At 40.6% G+C, this 16,439-nt stretch overlaps 1 pseudogene; it reads right to left on the reverse strand.

Annotated features, from left to right (window-relative positions):
• Positions 1-7,918: 7,918 nt before the first annotated feature.
• Positions 7,919-15,031, reverse strand: LOC127193276 (splicing factor 45-like; annotated as a pseudogene).
• Between the last annotated feature and the right edge of the window lie 1,408 nt (positions 15,032-16,439).

The following is a 16,439-nucleotide window of genomic DNA, read 5'->3' on the forward strand; positions in this document are numbered from 1 at the left end:
CTCCCTCCCTCCCTCCCACCCTCCCTCTCTCTCTCCCTCTCTCTCCCTCACACACACCAGGGCACTTAGCAGCAACTGTAAGGTCCACAGCTATTGCTCACCGCACATGCACGCCCCTCTCTCTCTCTCTCTCTCTCTCTCTCTCTCTCTCTCTCTCTCTCTCTCTCTCTCTCTCTCTCTCTCTCCTCTCCCTTCTTCCTCCTCTTTCCTCTCCCCCTTTCCCTCTTTTCTCTTTCCTCCAATCCCCACCCAATCTATCCTTTTCTTCCTTGTCTCTGGGTCCCTTTCTCAGAATTGTTCACCAGCTTTCAGTGACTAATCATTTCCCGTGTAGCCCCTACCCCCATTCTAGACAGTCGCCCCCTCCCAGTCCCCTGCCAGCCTCATGAATATTTAAACACCTCCAATCTGGACCCAATTACCCACCGACTTTTGCACTGCTTTGGGAGGAATATGGGGTGAGGGGGGGTGGGGTGGGGAGAAGGATACTCCAGGCAGTTGGAGAGATGGGATGGAACATCAGAACATGCTCTAGGGGTGTGGGGCCTCAGGAATGCTATGTTTCTTTCCTAACTCTCCTCTTTCCGGTACCACAAGAAGAAAAATGCAAAGAAGAGCTGGAGGTGTACATAAGTTATAGCTGCCATTTAGATTTTATATGCAGTGGATAGTCGTGGAGGTTCAGTTTCCTCAAAAATATGGTTTTCATTTATATAACCTAAATGCACACATATAATAAGCTTAGATTTACACAAACATATGTTACCTATGCTTCAATGTACAACCTACACACACACACACACACACACACACACACACACACACACACACACACGCACATCACTTAAGCATTCTAAGCATTTGAATGCAGAAAGAACTCTTGTCAAGGCATTTAGCACCCGTATCTAAAATCACATAGTGGGTTTTCTGTTTATGCACACAAGCTTATTTGACAACTGTGATTCCTTCTAACTTTACTGGAAAAGGCTGAGTATCTTCTAATGACAGGTATGTGTAACACTGACAGTGACGGTTTGCAATTTGAACACAATGGATACAAGTAGATGCTATCTTGAGGAAAGATGTATACCATGAAGTCTGCCTCAGGTTGTTGCCTTCCCTAATTTGGGGAGAAATGTGTGACTTTTAAGTTTGTATTCTGCAAATTTTAGACATTTGGTATTGTATGGGCTTGGAGAGCTCTTTACCTCTGTAAATGGGATACTAGTGCCAGTCTTGCCGACATGTTGTAGGGTGAAGGGCAGTGTAGGAGAATGCGCTCTTCTTAGGACATAGTAGTTTTACAGGCAACAACTTTTCTGAAGTGTTGGTAACATTTCTTAACGACTACTTCAAAGAACTTTCCAAATTATTGCTTGTTGTTTATTAGCGATGACAAGCACCTCTAATTAAATAGCTCATATTGTTCCTTATCCCTCCTAGACATAAGCTTGTTTAACAGACAGCAGCCAGACAGCTTGTTATCGTGTATTATTTCAGGGCTGCTGAGAGCCTTAGGTACTTAATATATCAAGGTGCATGCCTCGTACAATGGACCATCCCAGAAAGATGACCACAGATGATGCTGATAGCGGGGATAGAGGTTAGAAATTAGCTCGAGGGTCATTCTCAGAATGACCCACTTTAGAACCAAACCACTTGGTCCTGCCCCTCTCCCCCGCCCCCCACCCATTTGTTTCTCAGCTTCCGTAGTTAATGGTTTTAGAAATAAAATAAAAAGGCTCACATTCTGGGTATAATATTGTTTAGATTTACAATAATCTCTTGTCAAAGCTGAGTCTTCAAAACCAGCTTTCATGGACCTAAGTGATAGAAGGAGGCGGAGAACAAATGAGAAGTGACTTGTAGGAGACACATGGAAGTCAGGGACTAGGATGACCCTTCTAGTGGTGGGAAGCACTTAAGGAAGGAAGCAGAGAAGAAACAAAACAAAACAAAACTTCTTTCTACTGCTAAAAATGGGTTTATTGCTCAAGTGATAAGATCATTTTCTTTCTCTCTTCATGTCCACCACCACCATCTCAGCCCTCCCATCTATGTTTTCTTTCCTGTTTTCTTTATGGGGAGGAATTTGAGAAACAATGTGGCCTAGTGCTGCTATAAAAAGAAGGAATCAAAATCAGACAAGGGTATTGATGAACTTTATATCTGAATGCTACACCAAAATTGTAGTGTTGGCTTCCTCATCCACTTCTATGGCTTATTTTATCTGATATTCAGTGGCATGGATACAGCCTGGATCTCATTTTGATGGGATTCAAAGACTGAGAGAAATTAAATTTTTTGACTAGCTTATGAGATAAACCTAAGACTCCAACAGCTAAGCTACACCACCACTCAATAGGCTTCTACATCTCATTGCTTCTGGTTCCTAGTGATTAACTTATGTAGATTTTGTGTTGAAATGAGCATTCATCAAGGGCCATCTATTCGAATCAAGCATGTTCTTCAAAAACCATGAAGAACAAACTGATACTTTCACCCCAGATAACATTCTATACATTTCTAACCAAATGCCAGCTCTTTAATCACTCTCTTGATTCAGCATACAAGATCCTCGTTGTTTTGAATGCCTTTCTCCAAACAAGAATAGTACATAATGCCAATGAGCCTAAAATTTACTTCCCAGGGAGAGATGTCTGGATTGAAAGCTGAGATAGAAAACTATGGAGCCAATTCCAAGGCATTTTTGTCCCATCTAAGAGATGGAACTTGTGGCTGGCAAAAGAATGGGAAGACAGACAGACAGACAGACAGACAGACAGACAGACACACACACACACACACACACACACACACACACACACACACACACACACGAGAGAGAGAGAGAGAGAGAGAGAGAGAGAGAGAGAGAGAGAGAGAGAGACAGAGAGAGACAGAGACAGAGACAGAAAGAGACAGACACAGAGACACAGAGACAGAGAGACAGATTGACAGAAATAAAGATAGAGAAACAGAGACAGAGAGACAGCAAAAGATACTATTAAATAAATACTTTTTAAAAGTTTGACTAAAACAAAAGAATAAAATACTGCCATTTGCAACAATGCAGCTAAAACTAGAGATCATTAAATTAATCAGGTGAAGAAGGACAACTTGTGCATTTGTTCACTCATATGTGAGACCTGATAAATATTGGTCTCATAGAAACTGAGAGGACAATGGTGAATACCAGAGGTTGTGTACTTGGGGGTTGGGGCTGGCTAAGGAAAGGACCCTGCCAGCTTAGAAATAAGGCTGCAGAAGAGACTGTCACCATAGAAAAACATGGTGGTCTTGTTCCTCCCTTTTACCTGCTAAACTAGCTTGCTATGACATTCATAAAAAAAACTATTGAGATAGGTGGCTTAAAAATCATAGTTTTCATACAGTTCTGGAGGTTGGAAATCCAAGGTCAAAGTGCTAACAAACTTGGTTTTCTCAGGGAGCCTTGGCCACCCTCTTGCTACTTTGTGGGTGAAGTCTTCTCTCTTATAAGGATGCTAATCAGACTGCATTAGGAATCCCTAAGACCTCCATTTGGGTTCCTTATCTTTTTAAAGGTCCCATACTAACACACAGTCATTCTGAAGCAATGTGGGCGAAGCTTTAACATATGAATGCTGAGGTGCACAACACAGTTTAGCCAGGGCACTTGAATTCTGTGCCAGGGCTGGCTGACTTCCCTCATGTCATCCACATTTTGGAAGTTGCAAAAAGCATCCTGTCCTCAAGGAGATTCACACACACGTGAAAAGACAAAACAATCGCTATGCAAACAAGACGTGATTAAATGTCGAATGTGTGCTATAAACAATCAGAATGAAAAATAAGCAATGTGGACTAGCGTTGGCTTTACGTTGCATGATTAGAATTTGAACAATGATAGAAGAAACAATGGGAGATTTTCTGGCTAGATTTATTTCAACTTGACACAAGATAGTCATCTGAAAGGAGGAAACCTAAAATGAGAGAAAAATGCTCAATAAAATCCAGCTGTAGGGCTTTTTCTTAGTGATTGATAAGGGAAGGTACAGGCCATCATAGGCGATGCCGTTCCTGGGCTGGAGGTCCTGGGTTCAGTAGGAAAGCAACCTGAGCAAGCTGTGATAAGCAAGCCAGCAAGCAGCATCTTTCCACGGCCTCTGCATCAGGTCCTTCACCAGGTCCCTGCCCTGTTTCAGCTCCTGTCTGAGGGCCCTACCTGACTTCCTTACTGATAGACTACAATGTGGAAAGCTGAATAAACACAAAATGTAAGATGAAAAAACCCTTTCTTCTTCAACTTTCTTTTGGTCATGATGTTTCATCACAGCAAGAGAAACCCTAACTAAGACAGAGAGGAGGGAGATTATTAGAAAAGGCAAAATGCTGACAATGACCGCGTGATAGAAGGGCTGTCAATATACAGAAGTATGAAAGTAGTAAGAGATACATTTGGAAGGATAGGCTAACTTCAGGTGTCTTAGGAAGGAGGGGGCTACAGCTGGGATGTAAAGTGAATATGTAAATTAAAAATAAATTTAAAAATAAAAATTTTATAAAATATTTTTTAAAAAGATTCAACTCCCTAGGCCCAGGAGGTGGCTCAGCAGGTAAAACCCCTTGTTGTACACGCCTGTCAACTTGGTTTGATCCCCAGAAACTAGATTTAAAAGTCTGGATATGGTGGTCTACACATCTATAATCCTAGTGGTCCTGAGAACAGACAGGAAATAGAGACAGGAAAGCAATCTGGAACCTTGCAGGCTTTCTGGAATACACAGCATAGCAGAAAGAAAAAAGGTGCAAAGAGAGAACTGATTTTTCAAAGTTGCCCTCTAAATTCTTGAAGACTTCCATGATATGGACACACACACACACACACACACACAAATAAATGACTCGAGATAACATTGCTATACTGTACTTTCCAAAAAGCCAGAGGAATGAACTATGATAATTTTCACAATGAAGGAATGAGAAATTCTTCAAAATGAAGAACAAAACATTACACAATATATACATCTATGAAAATACTTCATGGTTCCCCATCCAATTTTTTATATGTCAGTTAAGAGATGCATTTTATTTAAAAAAAAAATGTCAAACTAAAAGGATACATTGGCTTCCTAAGCCATGCCTTAACATATTTCCATAAATTCATTTTCTCACATTTCTGTGGCCCCAAAATCCTAAGTCAAAGCTTCTGATGGCTGGGGTCAACCTTTGGCATTGTTTGGTCTGAAGCTGTATCCATCTTGTACATGCCTTCATACTCACATTTCTGACTTTAGAGTCCATTCTAAATCTAGAATGATATTCTCTTGAGATTCTCAATTATATCTACAAAGGTATCCTCCCGCAAAATTTAAGTCACAGGGACTGGTCATAGAAATCGAAAGTTGGACACCACTTTTTGAGAGACACAGTCAACTCTTATCACAAAGAATTAGAGCTGAGGCTGGGAATGGTAGCACCTTGGGGGAATGTCTGTGGTGATGCCCTGTAATATAAGATGAAGAGAAAGATACAGCTGAGGCCCAATCAGAAAAATGTGGAGTTGTTGTTTGCATGGATCTGGGAAGAATGATGGTAGAAAATAAAAAGCACTGTCACCTGTTAAGTGAATAGTGTGTTGCAGCTGTTACACACTTCATACTTTATAGACATTACCATACTGATCTCATGGGAGAATACCAAAGGGGAAGAAGAAAGTAAAAAAAACAAAAGCTGTCTAGAGATTGAACGTAAGGAGCCTAGAGAATATGGCACAAATAATCAGATGTGAGTAGGCAAAGGGGTAGCTAAGTAAGGAAGGTGGTGGAGAAAGCCGTGCGCACCGTGGGGAGGCATTGTAGCAATCCCATGCCACACGGAATCAGGACTGTCTTCTAGAAATGGTTATTAGATCAGTTCTACACTAAGATGTGCTGTAGAAACCGGAGGGTCAAAGAACAAGCTTTGAAAATTGTTCAGGGTTCAAGAACTTAAAGACAGGATCAAGAAAAGAGGTAACGGGGTGGAGGGGGGAGTGGCAAAATAGGAGCCAAAAATTCTCAAAAATGCTTGAGAAGGTTTTCTTCAGTTTTTCTTTTCAAATTTTAATGAATAAGTTCAACAGACTCATTATTTAAATACTTGCCTAGCTAAATACACCTAAAGCAGATTTTATAAGTGAGTATTTCTAGCTAAACTATGGAATGATTAAGTATTGGTGGTTGATCTGGTTGCTGCCCAAATGAGCAGACTCACATACCCCCAAAATGATGTTTGTAACCTTGCCTAAAAAACGTATTCCTGTTGACCAATAAAAAGTCAATACAACTGAACAGGCAAATGGATGGACGTGGCTAAGGTTCACAGGCTTTTGGGACAGAGAAGTTGTCAGAAAAGGAAGCAGTCAGAGATCAGAAGAGGATCTTGGGAAGGAGATGAGAGAGGATGAGGAGAAGGAAGCTGTCACCACGGATCAGGTGGAGTAAGAAGCACAATGCTGGCATGGATGGAAGATTTGGCCCAGATGAAGAACATTAGCAAGTATTTGGCATTATGGATGGGAGGTAGCTCAGTAGAAATTTTTAGAAGCAGGTGGCATGGGATTGAGGCAGAGAGATATGGAAGGTAGGTTAGGGGATTAATATCTGCCCTGCCCCAGGTGAACCAAGGCTATTTTAAAAAGTAACAGGTGTCTGTGTTTTTATTGATTGATAGTGGGTTAGAAAATGCTGCTGTAATAATTATTGGACTAATAATAAGCATTTATTAGGCCCTATCTTTAAATTAACAGCACCAATAGAGCCTCTTTTTAAAAAGGGATTTTTATATGATATAATGTTAAAATGAAAAAAAAAGGATCCATCAACATATATTATAGGAGTCTGTCTAAGAGTCTTAGTGTCCAAGAGCTGTTGAGGCTGATGTGTTTAATTGCTCTACTGCTTCTCATATAGGGCATGTATGGTCATGGAGATGACTCTAGCTCTTAAAAATCAAATTTGTTCTACCAGATACAAGACCCTGAATTTATCCAAAATGTAGAAATATGTTTTTACCACTCAGATGTTGGAGGATGGTCTGATATATTTTGATGCTAATTACTGCTTGTTGTCTAACCCACCTTTTGCTTAATAAAAAGCCATCCCACCTGGGCAGGGCAGAGGAGATAGGTGGGGCTAGGAGAGGAATCCTGGGAAGAAGAGAAGAAGGACTGCCACGAGGAGAAGGAGAGAGACGTGAAGGGAAGAGAGGAAGGCCGCCATGGGTTAGATGGAGGAGAAGCACATGGCTGGCGTGGGTGGAGAATCTAGCCCAGAGGAAGAACATGAGCAAGTATATGGGATTATGGATGGGAGGTAACTTGACAGAAGTTATTGGAAGCAGATGGCATGAGATTGAGGCAGGGATCCCATACCTGCCCCACTATGGGAGGTAGTTTAGAGGATTGAGATCTGCCCTGCCCCAGGTTAACTAAGGCTATTTTAAATTATAACAAGCATCTGTGTCTTGATTGATTGCTAGCCGGGCTACTGATAATACAGATAATACAGATAACGTATTAAAAACAATGCTCAGTCACCGAAACATCTTCCTTCCATTTAGATCAACAACAAACAGCTTCAATTGCCGATTCAAGTATCTTAAGTTCCAAAAGTATACATAGCCCTTCATCCCCTAGAGCTCCAGGAATCTCAAATATCACACATTTCCCACCTTGTCATAGCTTTCATATTCTTGGTGTCATGTTTCGAGTCATCATCACCTTTCCTGCACTGGATATTGCTCATCAGGGCCACCCTCTTTAGGACACTACCTCCTTGGGCATCACACAGTTCATGGATTTGAATCTGGTTTCTCGATTGCTCCCTGACATGCCTCTTCTCTCTCCCAGCACCCACAAAAGTCTTGCTGATCCTCCTCACTCACAGGGCAGGGCTTAGCTCCTGCTAGTGTGTTCCCTGCTTCTGTCACTATACTTCTGCATGTTCTTGTGCGCTATTGTGTCGGCCATATTGTCAAGGGAAAAGCTGCTGCTCCAGGTTGGTGATCTTGTCCTGTCTGGCTCCTCATATATCCTGGAGGAAGAGCAACCATGAAAAGCTGAAGTCAAGGTCTTGAGTTTTCCTCATAAGGAAAACTTTGATGTAACTTCTTGTGTTTCTCTACAAGAGTAGACGGGACAATGGCAGCTCCTCCCAAACTTCGTTTCCTCTTTTCTGGGCCTTTGTCTTCAACAAAATCTGGATCTGGTTGCTCTGAACATCTTCTCACTTCCAGCCTCTTCCCCCTTTCTTCTATTTCCTCGTCTTTCAAGGTCTCGCTGCCTCTGTTGCTCTTCTCTTTAGCACTTGACTACTTTCTCATAATCATTAGAAACAGGATCATGGTCATCAGCTGCAGGAATCAGAGCCACGCTCAACCCTGCAGAAAACTCACTGGGAACAAAATTCTTCATTCTGGATGCTATGTAAGATGGTACCTTCACAATCTTCTGGTTTTCATCCTTATCTCTGAAAGCTTTTTGTAAATGTCTCTTCTTTTTTTCTTATTCAATTCCTCTGGCTTAATCCACCATCACTTCTCGGGAAGACTGTCGCCATAACACTCTAACTAGCTCTGCTACTTTCATATTTACCCACCACTTATCTCCATCTCTCCTATTGGACCTATGTGTTTCTAAAATGATAATTGTGGCGGCTATAGAAATGGTACAGCTGTTAAGAGTGCTTCTTGCTATTCCAGAGGACCCAAAATTGGTTCTTAGAACCTATGTTGGGCAGTTCATAACTGCCTGAAACTCAAGCTCCTGGAGATATAACATTCTCTTCCGAGTGCACACATATGGCATGTATTCAAACACACAACAACAACAACAACAACAACAACAACAACAATAATATAAACTGAATATTAAAAGTAACTAAATTTAAAAAGTAACAAAGGATAGCAGGCTACCAAGCAGAGACTTGATACCCTATGAGCATATACAGGGGAAGAGGTCCTCCTCAGTCACAGTCATAAGGGAGGGGAGTAAAGAGAAAATGGGAGGGAGGGAAGAATGGGAGGATACAAGGATGGGATAACAATTGAGATGTAATATGAATAAATTAATAAAATATATTTTAAAAGGTAACAACCATGTGATATTCATCTTAAAATTCCTTTGGAGATGTCCATGTCAGTCATTGTCAACATTTCAGTGCACATAAGAATATCCTGAGGAATTTGTTAGAATAAGAATTATTTAGATATCTTTAACAAATAGCTGACATTTATGTGCATATTCTAAACTTTAGATCTGCGTTATTCTAGTACACTGAGAGAATTTGGACACAGACGTCTTCAGGCCACTCTTGAAGAATAATCTGAGAAACAAAGGCCAGCCCCAAATTCCCCAGATCCTTTCACCACCCCAACCATGTGTTTTATTTCACCCAACCAATACTTTAAAATACAAAGAAAAATACACTTATTAAACACATGATTTTGTTTAAATTTGTTAGGCCATTCTTGAAAAAAATTATATGAGCCTTAAAAATGGAATGGTAATTAATCAGATACATCGTAAATCTCTCCAAATAGCTTTCATTGAACTCTCTGCAGATGTACCTTCTGCCTGTTCCAGGTCCCACGACAGCCAAACAGAGCACAGCATTTTAATATTACCATTTCAAGATTTACTTCTTACCGTCTATACTCAAATAAAAACCTTTCTTTTTTCAAGGGCCTTCCCTTATTCATCTTTATATTTCTAGGACCTGGCCCAGTGGCTGGCACATAATAGCTAGACCTGGATCACTGGCCTAAGATATTGCTGCCAGACAGAACCTGCCAACGGCTTCCAGGAAGACATGGCTACATCTGTTCCAGGCTGAGGCTTGCCTCTGTGATATGATGTCACCACATTAATTAGTCTGATAGCATCACAGTGTGGCCTCACTGCCAGGATTCACTGTGCTTCTTGTAGTCAGGCAAGATTTCTGAAGCCAGAGATTATATGGTTTTTAAGAGTCCCTAATGCTTGTCCACCTTTCCAGATGTGCTCCACATCCTGTCAGAACACACTCCTCCTCCTCACCCTGTTCCAGCACACCCTGAAGGCCATATCTCCCCCTAAAAGGAAATCTCAGACAGGGGAACACAGAGTAGTGGAAGAAAAGAGGAAAGGCATTTAGTCCATAAACTAGGGTTTAACTTGCCACTCTGGTGACTGCCCGAGGGAATAGATGTAAGTCAGGGTCTAGGAGTGTATCAAGAAGCCCAAGTGAAAAGGTTCCAGGAGATGGATGACATCAGTTTGCACCATCAGCACTCCCCTAGAGGCTGAAATCAGCTTTCCTTGACTCATCACTGAGCAAAACACTGAGCTTCCTGGCCTCTTTTCTATTACCTATTCAGTAACATAAAGGTCGGCTTACCTCTTTATGCCTTGCTCAGAATGCACATTACCAAATAGCAAACACAATTTGTTCTTGGTGCTTCCGATGGGAACATACACGGGTTCCATAGGACCTCCAGCTTTTACAATTTGGTCAGCCTTTTAAAATTGATAACAATAATAATACAGGGGGCTAGAGATGTAGATTAGTTAGTAAGTAATGTGCTTGTCACACAAGCAAGGTGATTTGGGTTTGATCCCCAGGACTCACATAAAAATCCTGGTGTAACCTTGCAAATGTGTAATTCTATTTCTGAGGAGGTAGAACCAGGAGAGTCCCTGGGGTTTACAAGCCACTCTAGCTCACACTGTGAGCCCTAGGAAGATGAGAGACACTATGTAGAGATTTTTCCATATTTTATCATATTTGTTACTATACCTGTGTATACGTGTGTGTGTGTGTGTGTGTGTGTGTGTGTGTGTGTGTCCACACGTGTGTGCATGCTCACAGTTCGAGGATAACTTTCAGAAGTATGGTTCTCTCATTCCACTACATGGATCCAGGGACACAAACCCAGGTTTTCAGGCTTGGCAGCAATTACTTTAATCCACTGAGCCATCTCACTGTCCCATAGAGATGTACTTTGCTATGTAGGGCAACAACAGTTATACGAAAGCACATGGATGCTGAGAAATTCTATTTTTAAATTATTTACTATCAAATGAGAAAACATACATGACAGATTGATATCGCATATATGACATCATCAGAGTAATTCTTGACAGAAGGAACTTTGCTTTTCCTTTATTTCCATGAGAATGGACTCTCCTATTTCTCACTTTATGCAGCTGGGGGTAGGATTAACTCCCAAGAGAACAGCCTCAGGAGTCAAACATTCCAAGGTTGGCTCATCATCTTAGCCAAGGTGCACGTGTCAGGTGATGTAGAGCAAATTTATAATGTTGTTCAGCATTTGGTCCAGTGCTTCTAGCTGGAATATCCAGTGAGTTGGCACACTGTGTTCTTTCAAGCCATTCCTACTCTGGGAACACTGGCAATAACTTAAAGGTGCACAGAAGTTCTCAGAAGCAATATCAACATGTCCCATTAAGCCTAGTCTACATGCCACACTGTGGCAGCACCTCATTCATCTGGTTCCCAAAATTGTCTGCAGCCACTCAATACAAAACTGACATAAGCAAAAATGTTGCAAAGGGGGAAATTGAGTGGAAACAGACAGCAGTTCAAGTGAATTGTTATCGAAACATTTCCACTATTTCAAGTTCTGTGCAGACACACAGCAATGGGAACCATGTCCCACCCAAGTGAGGAAACCTAAAGCTCAAACTTATCAATTGAGCTTACCAACTGATCTGCTTCTATCTTCTGGATAAAGTGGAAGCCATTAAATTATTAATAAAGTGTGTGTGTGTGTGTGTGTGTGTGTGTGTGTGTGTGTTGTAGTTTGCATGCAGGCATGTCTGCATGTTAGCACATGTATGAGTACACTTATGTTTTACATGTGTGTAGACAAGTTGACATTGGACTTTCATTTATCACTCTCTGCTTTTTTATCAATGTAGGATTTTTTGCTGAAGCTTGAGCTAGCCAGTTGTCTAAAGTGCCTGTCTCTGGGATTACAGGAGGCCACGATGTTTGTTGGCCCTTCTGGCTTTATTAATAGGTTCTGGAGAGCCAAACTTCAGACCTCATGTTTGTACAGCAAGGATTATATTGCATGAAGCCTCTCCTGAGCCATAAAGAGAGCAAGAGTAAAAGAGCATGAGATGGCAAGAAAATGAGAGAGCAAGAGATGGGGGTTGGGGAGGGGAGAGAATGAAGAAAAAAAATAAAAGAAAAAGAAAAAGGAAAGACAGAATAGTTGGTCTAATTTTCAGGATACCCATGTGTTTTAATAGTGATTTTTTTATTCTACAAAATCATGACTATCTCTCACTATTCCTCAAACTTGTCCCATTCTATACTTCTTTCTAGAATACGCAGATCTTGGAGAAATGATAACCAACAGTCTTCTTGTTGGGGTCCAAATTTGAAAGTCCTCATTTGGGCCCCATTAAATGTCAGCTGCTGTTCCATGGGAATGGGCATCCTTGTTTAGAGATCATATTCCCTAAACACACTGCCTTTATTTACTTTCTAGCCCCATGATACCCAGTCCAATGATACCTCATTCACTTTCGCATGTCTAATGGGAACAGTAAAAGTCATGAAGGCCCACAACTGTTTGACAAAGCTCCAGTAAAGCTAAGCTGAGTGATGCAATCACTGTGGTACAGTCCCCTAGTTTTTGGCCTTGATCCCTACATGTCACATGTTTGGGGGCTTTTATTATTTGTACAACTTGGAGACATTGGATTGATGAAAATTTTCTTCTGAATCATTTATGCTCTATCCCAGGAGCATTGCTTCTAAGCTTCCTCAAGAACGTCCTGACTGTACTACCCTTCCTACTTTTAGAGAGATATTCTTATCTGGCCCTAGTTGAAGGTCTTCCTTATGCTCAGGAGGTTGTGACTCAAATAATTATGCCAGAGACCTTCTTATGAGGCTCTGACTCAAAGATACTCTTGGCACATCTGCCCCTGGCTGTTTCTTACTCAGGAACAAGATAATAAAAAAAAAAAAAAAGAGTAAAATTTAAAAGGTAAACAATATTTGGTATGCTAGAGAAGCTGGCAGCAGATCAAATTAAAAGCCTTTTCCTTATACAGATGGGCAAAAATCTGCTGTGGATAAATGATAAAAGAATAAAATATTAAGGTCTCCCTTTCTTAGAAAAAGTGAACTTATACAGGGCCACTATGGTATTGTATGACAAAGGAACAAAAAATAGCAAGATTAGACATATAAATATATTCTAAAAATATATAAAATAGTCACATTTTATTTTGGCCGAAATTGAAAAGTAACTCCAGCAACTTTGGCCTAAAGACTTTTCTTGGGCCTATTGATAATTTGCACTCTGACTATTAAAAGTTAACAGTACACTGCTTTGGACATAACAGTCTGACCAGGCTGGCTTGGAGATTTTCTTTCTATCTAGTGCCCTTGAAACCACAAGAGCTACCAGACCAAGAACAGGCTGTCATGCATTGGCAACATATGCCCTTGAACTTCAATGTTATTATAAGTTCTGTTGTTGGATTGATGTGGGAAAAGGATTGTAAAAGATAACTCTGTTCTGTCATGTTTTATCAATGATGACTAAACTTATGAACAAGAGGAAGTTAAAACATGTGTCTGGGCACAAAAATGATAGGATCTATGTTGTGGAACAACATGCATCCATCGCTGCCTACTGAGTTCTGTATAAATAAAGAAGCACCCTGACTGCCAGTGAGTCAGGCTGCAAACTCCTTCTTATCCCCTGTGCCTGACTCTTTCTCTTTCCTCCCTTTCCCCTCTTCCTCTCTTTCCTCCTTCTATGCTCTTGCATCCACCCTTCTTCAGGCCCTGACCTTCACCTCGGGGCTGGACCTGGCAGTGTATATAATATACAACTTGTAGCTGTATGCTACAAAACCTTTCACTTCTATAACTTCGCATTGTTTGCTTGTCTTGACGTCAAGCATCTGGATGAGACTTCAGCCTCACCAGGAGTGAACTGTGTTTTTATAATCAGGTCTTTTGGCTTAGTTTTCTACTTCTACCCTTGCCTCAACTCAATACGATCTTACCAGGTTTTAGCAACCTCTACTCTTTCGTGCTTGAAACCTAAGCCTCCCTAACTGCTTTACAATAAGATCCTTTCTAGAAAGCATATGAAATACACCCCTAAGTAGCCAATGGTCTCTGGCTACAGATTTTCTTCAAACTTTTCCATCCCTTTATTTTAAGGCCCTGGAGTAAATGTTACTATTACTGCTCACTTGATTTTCCTTTACACTGATTCTATACCCAGCTGTCTGTTCCTGCACAGTTATTTTGCTGGCTTTCAGTTCTGTGCATCTGAGGCCTTTAGAAACAAGTCTTCACTGCACATCCCCTCCTTCATCTCAACGTCTTAAATGTCTTTAAAGTATGTCAACCATTCAGACTTCTTAAAACTAATTGTTGACAAAGATGCCCCTCCGTATTTCCAAGACAAAATCACAAAGCATTAGTTCTTGAAAACTGTCTGTGCCTACTCTGCATATTCATCCACAAAATAATCTTTCAAAAGCACCTGAAAACAAAACAAAAACCTGACGAGTTATAGAAAGCAGTGTATTGGCTTTAGCTTACACTTTTTAATTCAAATCTGATTTCTTTAGCTTATTTGAAGCAATGAAAGACTAGCATATTCTAGCTAGAGCTCACAAATGTCATCTTGTTCATCTCCCTACTGCCAACTAACCTCTCTAATGTTTTATTGTCATTTTTTTTTTTAATTCAGGGAGCTTTCATTAAAGTTTTATCTATCTCAGTCCTGATACTGGCTATATTAAGAGACTGCCTAATGTTAGTAAATTGTCATCTTCTAGACTTCCATCAAAGTGGATGTGTTTAATGGTCTGAATGACAATGAGGACGTGGGCTCCCTCTTAATCAGCTATGAAATAATTAGATTCACAGAAATCGGTCCCTGCTGCATGCCTTTAGGCTTACCTTGCATGCTGCTGAACTTCAAAGATTGCAGAATAGATAACACCTATAAGATCTGGGCTCATCTCCCTACTCAATGCTATTAAAGGTTAAAATGTCTTGTACTAAAGAAAACATGTTACTTTGTCTTTGGATTACTGTTGGGATGTTTGGCTATCCACGTGTTTACCCTGGGAGTCATGTTTGCATGACTTGTGACCGCAGAGAATAAGTCCATTCCATCTATGATTTCAGCAAGTGTTTCGAGAAAGCTAAGATATCCTATTTGAGTCTTCTTTATGCCAAACCTATTTAGAGCTCACTGGATGTGACTCTGAGCTCTGTTTCTATCACTTTCCAAGATACTATATGACTGCTCTTCTTTATTGTTAAGTGTCTGTGTGTGTGTGTGTGTGTGTGTGTGTGTGTGTGTGTGTGTGTGTTTCTGGGTATTGATGTGCACATGAGTGCCCAGAGACACCAGATAACCCTGAAGTCTCCAGTCACTGTGGAGTGCCTAAATTGGTGCTGGGAAACAAAATTGGGCCCTCTGTAAGAATAGTAAGTGCTCTTAACAACTGAACAGCCTCTCCAGCCCCCATGTATGACTTTCTAAATGTAACATACATAAGTGAGAAATAACTTGATTAGAAGAATGAAGAAACCATCATAATAACTATAAGTATTGCATTTCAATGCATATACATGAGAACTGTAAGCATATGTGTGAGTGGGTAAGTATGTCTGTGTGTAGCAGGAGCTATCTGCATGTGTTCCATCAACACTGCTAATAGTGAAATTATTCAGTAATATACTGGTAAATATTTAACAACCGGCTCTCGGGGATGGGAGAAGACATAATTTGTAGCACTTCCACACTCTAAGAGTACAATGGAGCCTGTCTAACAGAAAGGGCATAGATAAATAATTAGAAATGGGTGCATCTTGTACTCATTCTAATACACTGTTAATTTTCAATGTCTGTAATTCAGTTTCTAGTAATGACTGAATTTAACACTGGCTTTCAGATTACTGAACACAGTTGGTTCACAGAGGTTTATACAGCCACGTCTAGGACAGCATTGGTGTGCTCCAACCTGTACTTTGACACACCACAGGACAAAACTAAGTATCTTTTCTACAACACTGTGCTTCTCTACTGAGATCTGTCTGATTTTTTTTTTCACTTGAGTAGAATGTCATATATGCATTGCATTATTTTGATCTTGTGAATTTCACCTTGCCAATAACTTAGATCTCAATCCTGTCACCGCACGTCTTTGTCGTATCTGTCCCTTTTAGCTTTGTGTTATCCCTACATCTGGTAAAGGAGAGATATTTTTAATTCTTAAAAAAAAAAAATAATAATCGGTTAAGACAGAGTGAGGGACAGTATCTATGGCCACGAAAATAGAATACACTCTCCATACAAGGGCCAAACCATTCATTATCGATAAAATATTTGTCTGCTCAATTAACTCAGTATCCAGTCCA

The sequence above is a fragment of the Acomys russatus genome, chromosome 8 (assembly GCF_903995435.1).
Source record: "Acomys russatus chromosome 8, mAcoRus1.1, whole genome shotgun sequence".
NCBI lineage: Eukaryota > Metazoa > Chordata > Mammalia > Rodentia > Muridae > Acomys > Acomys russatus.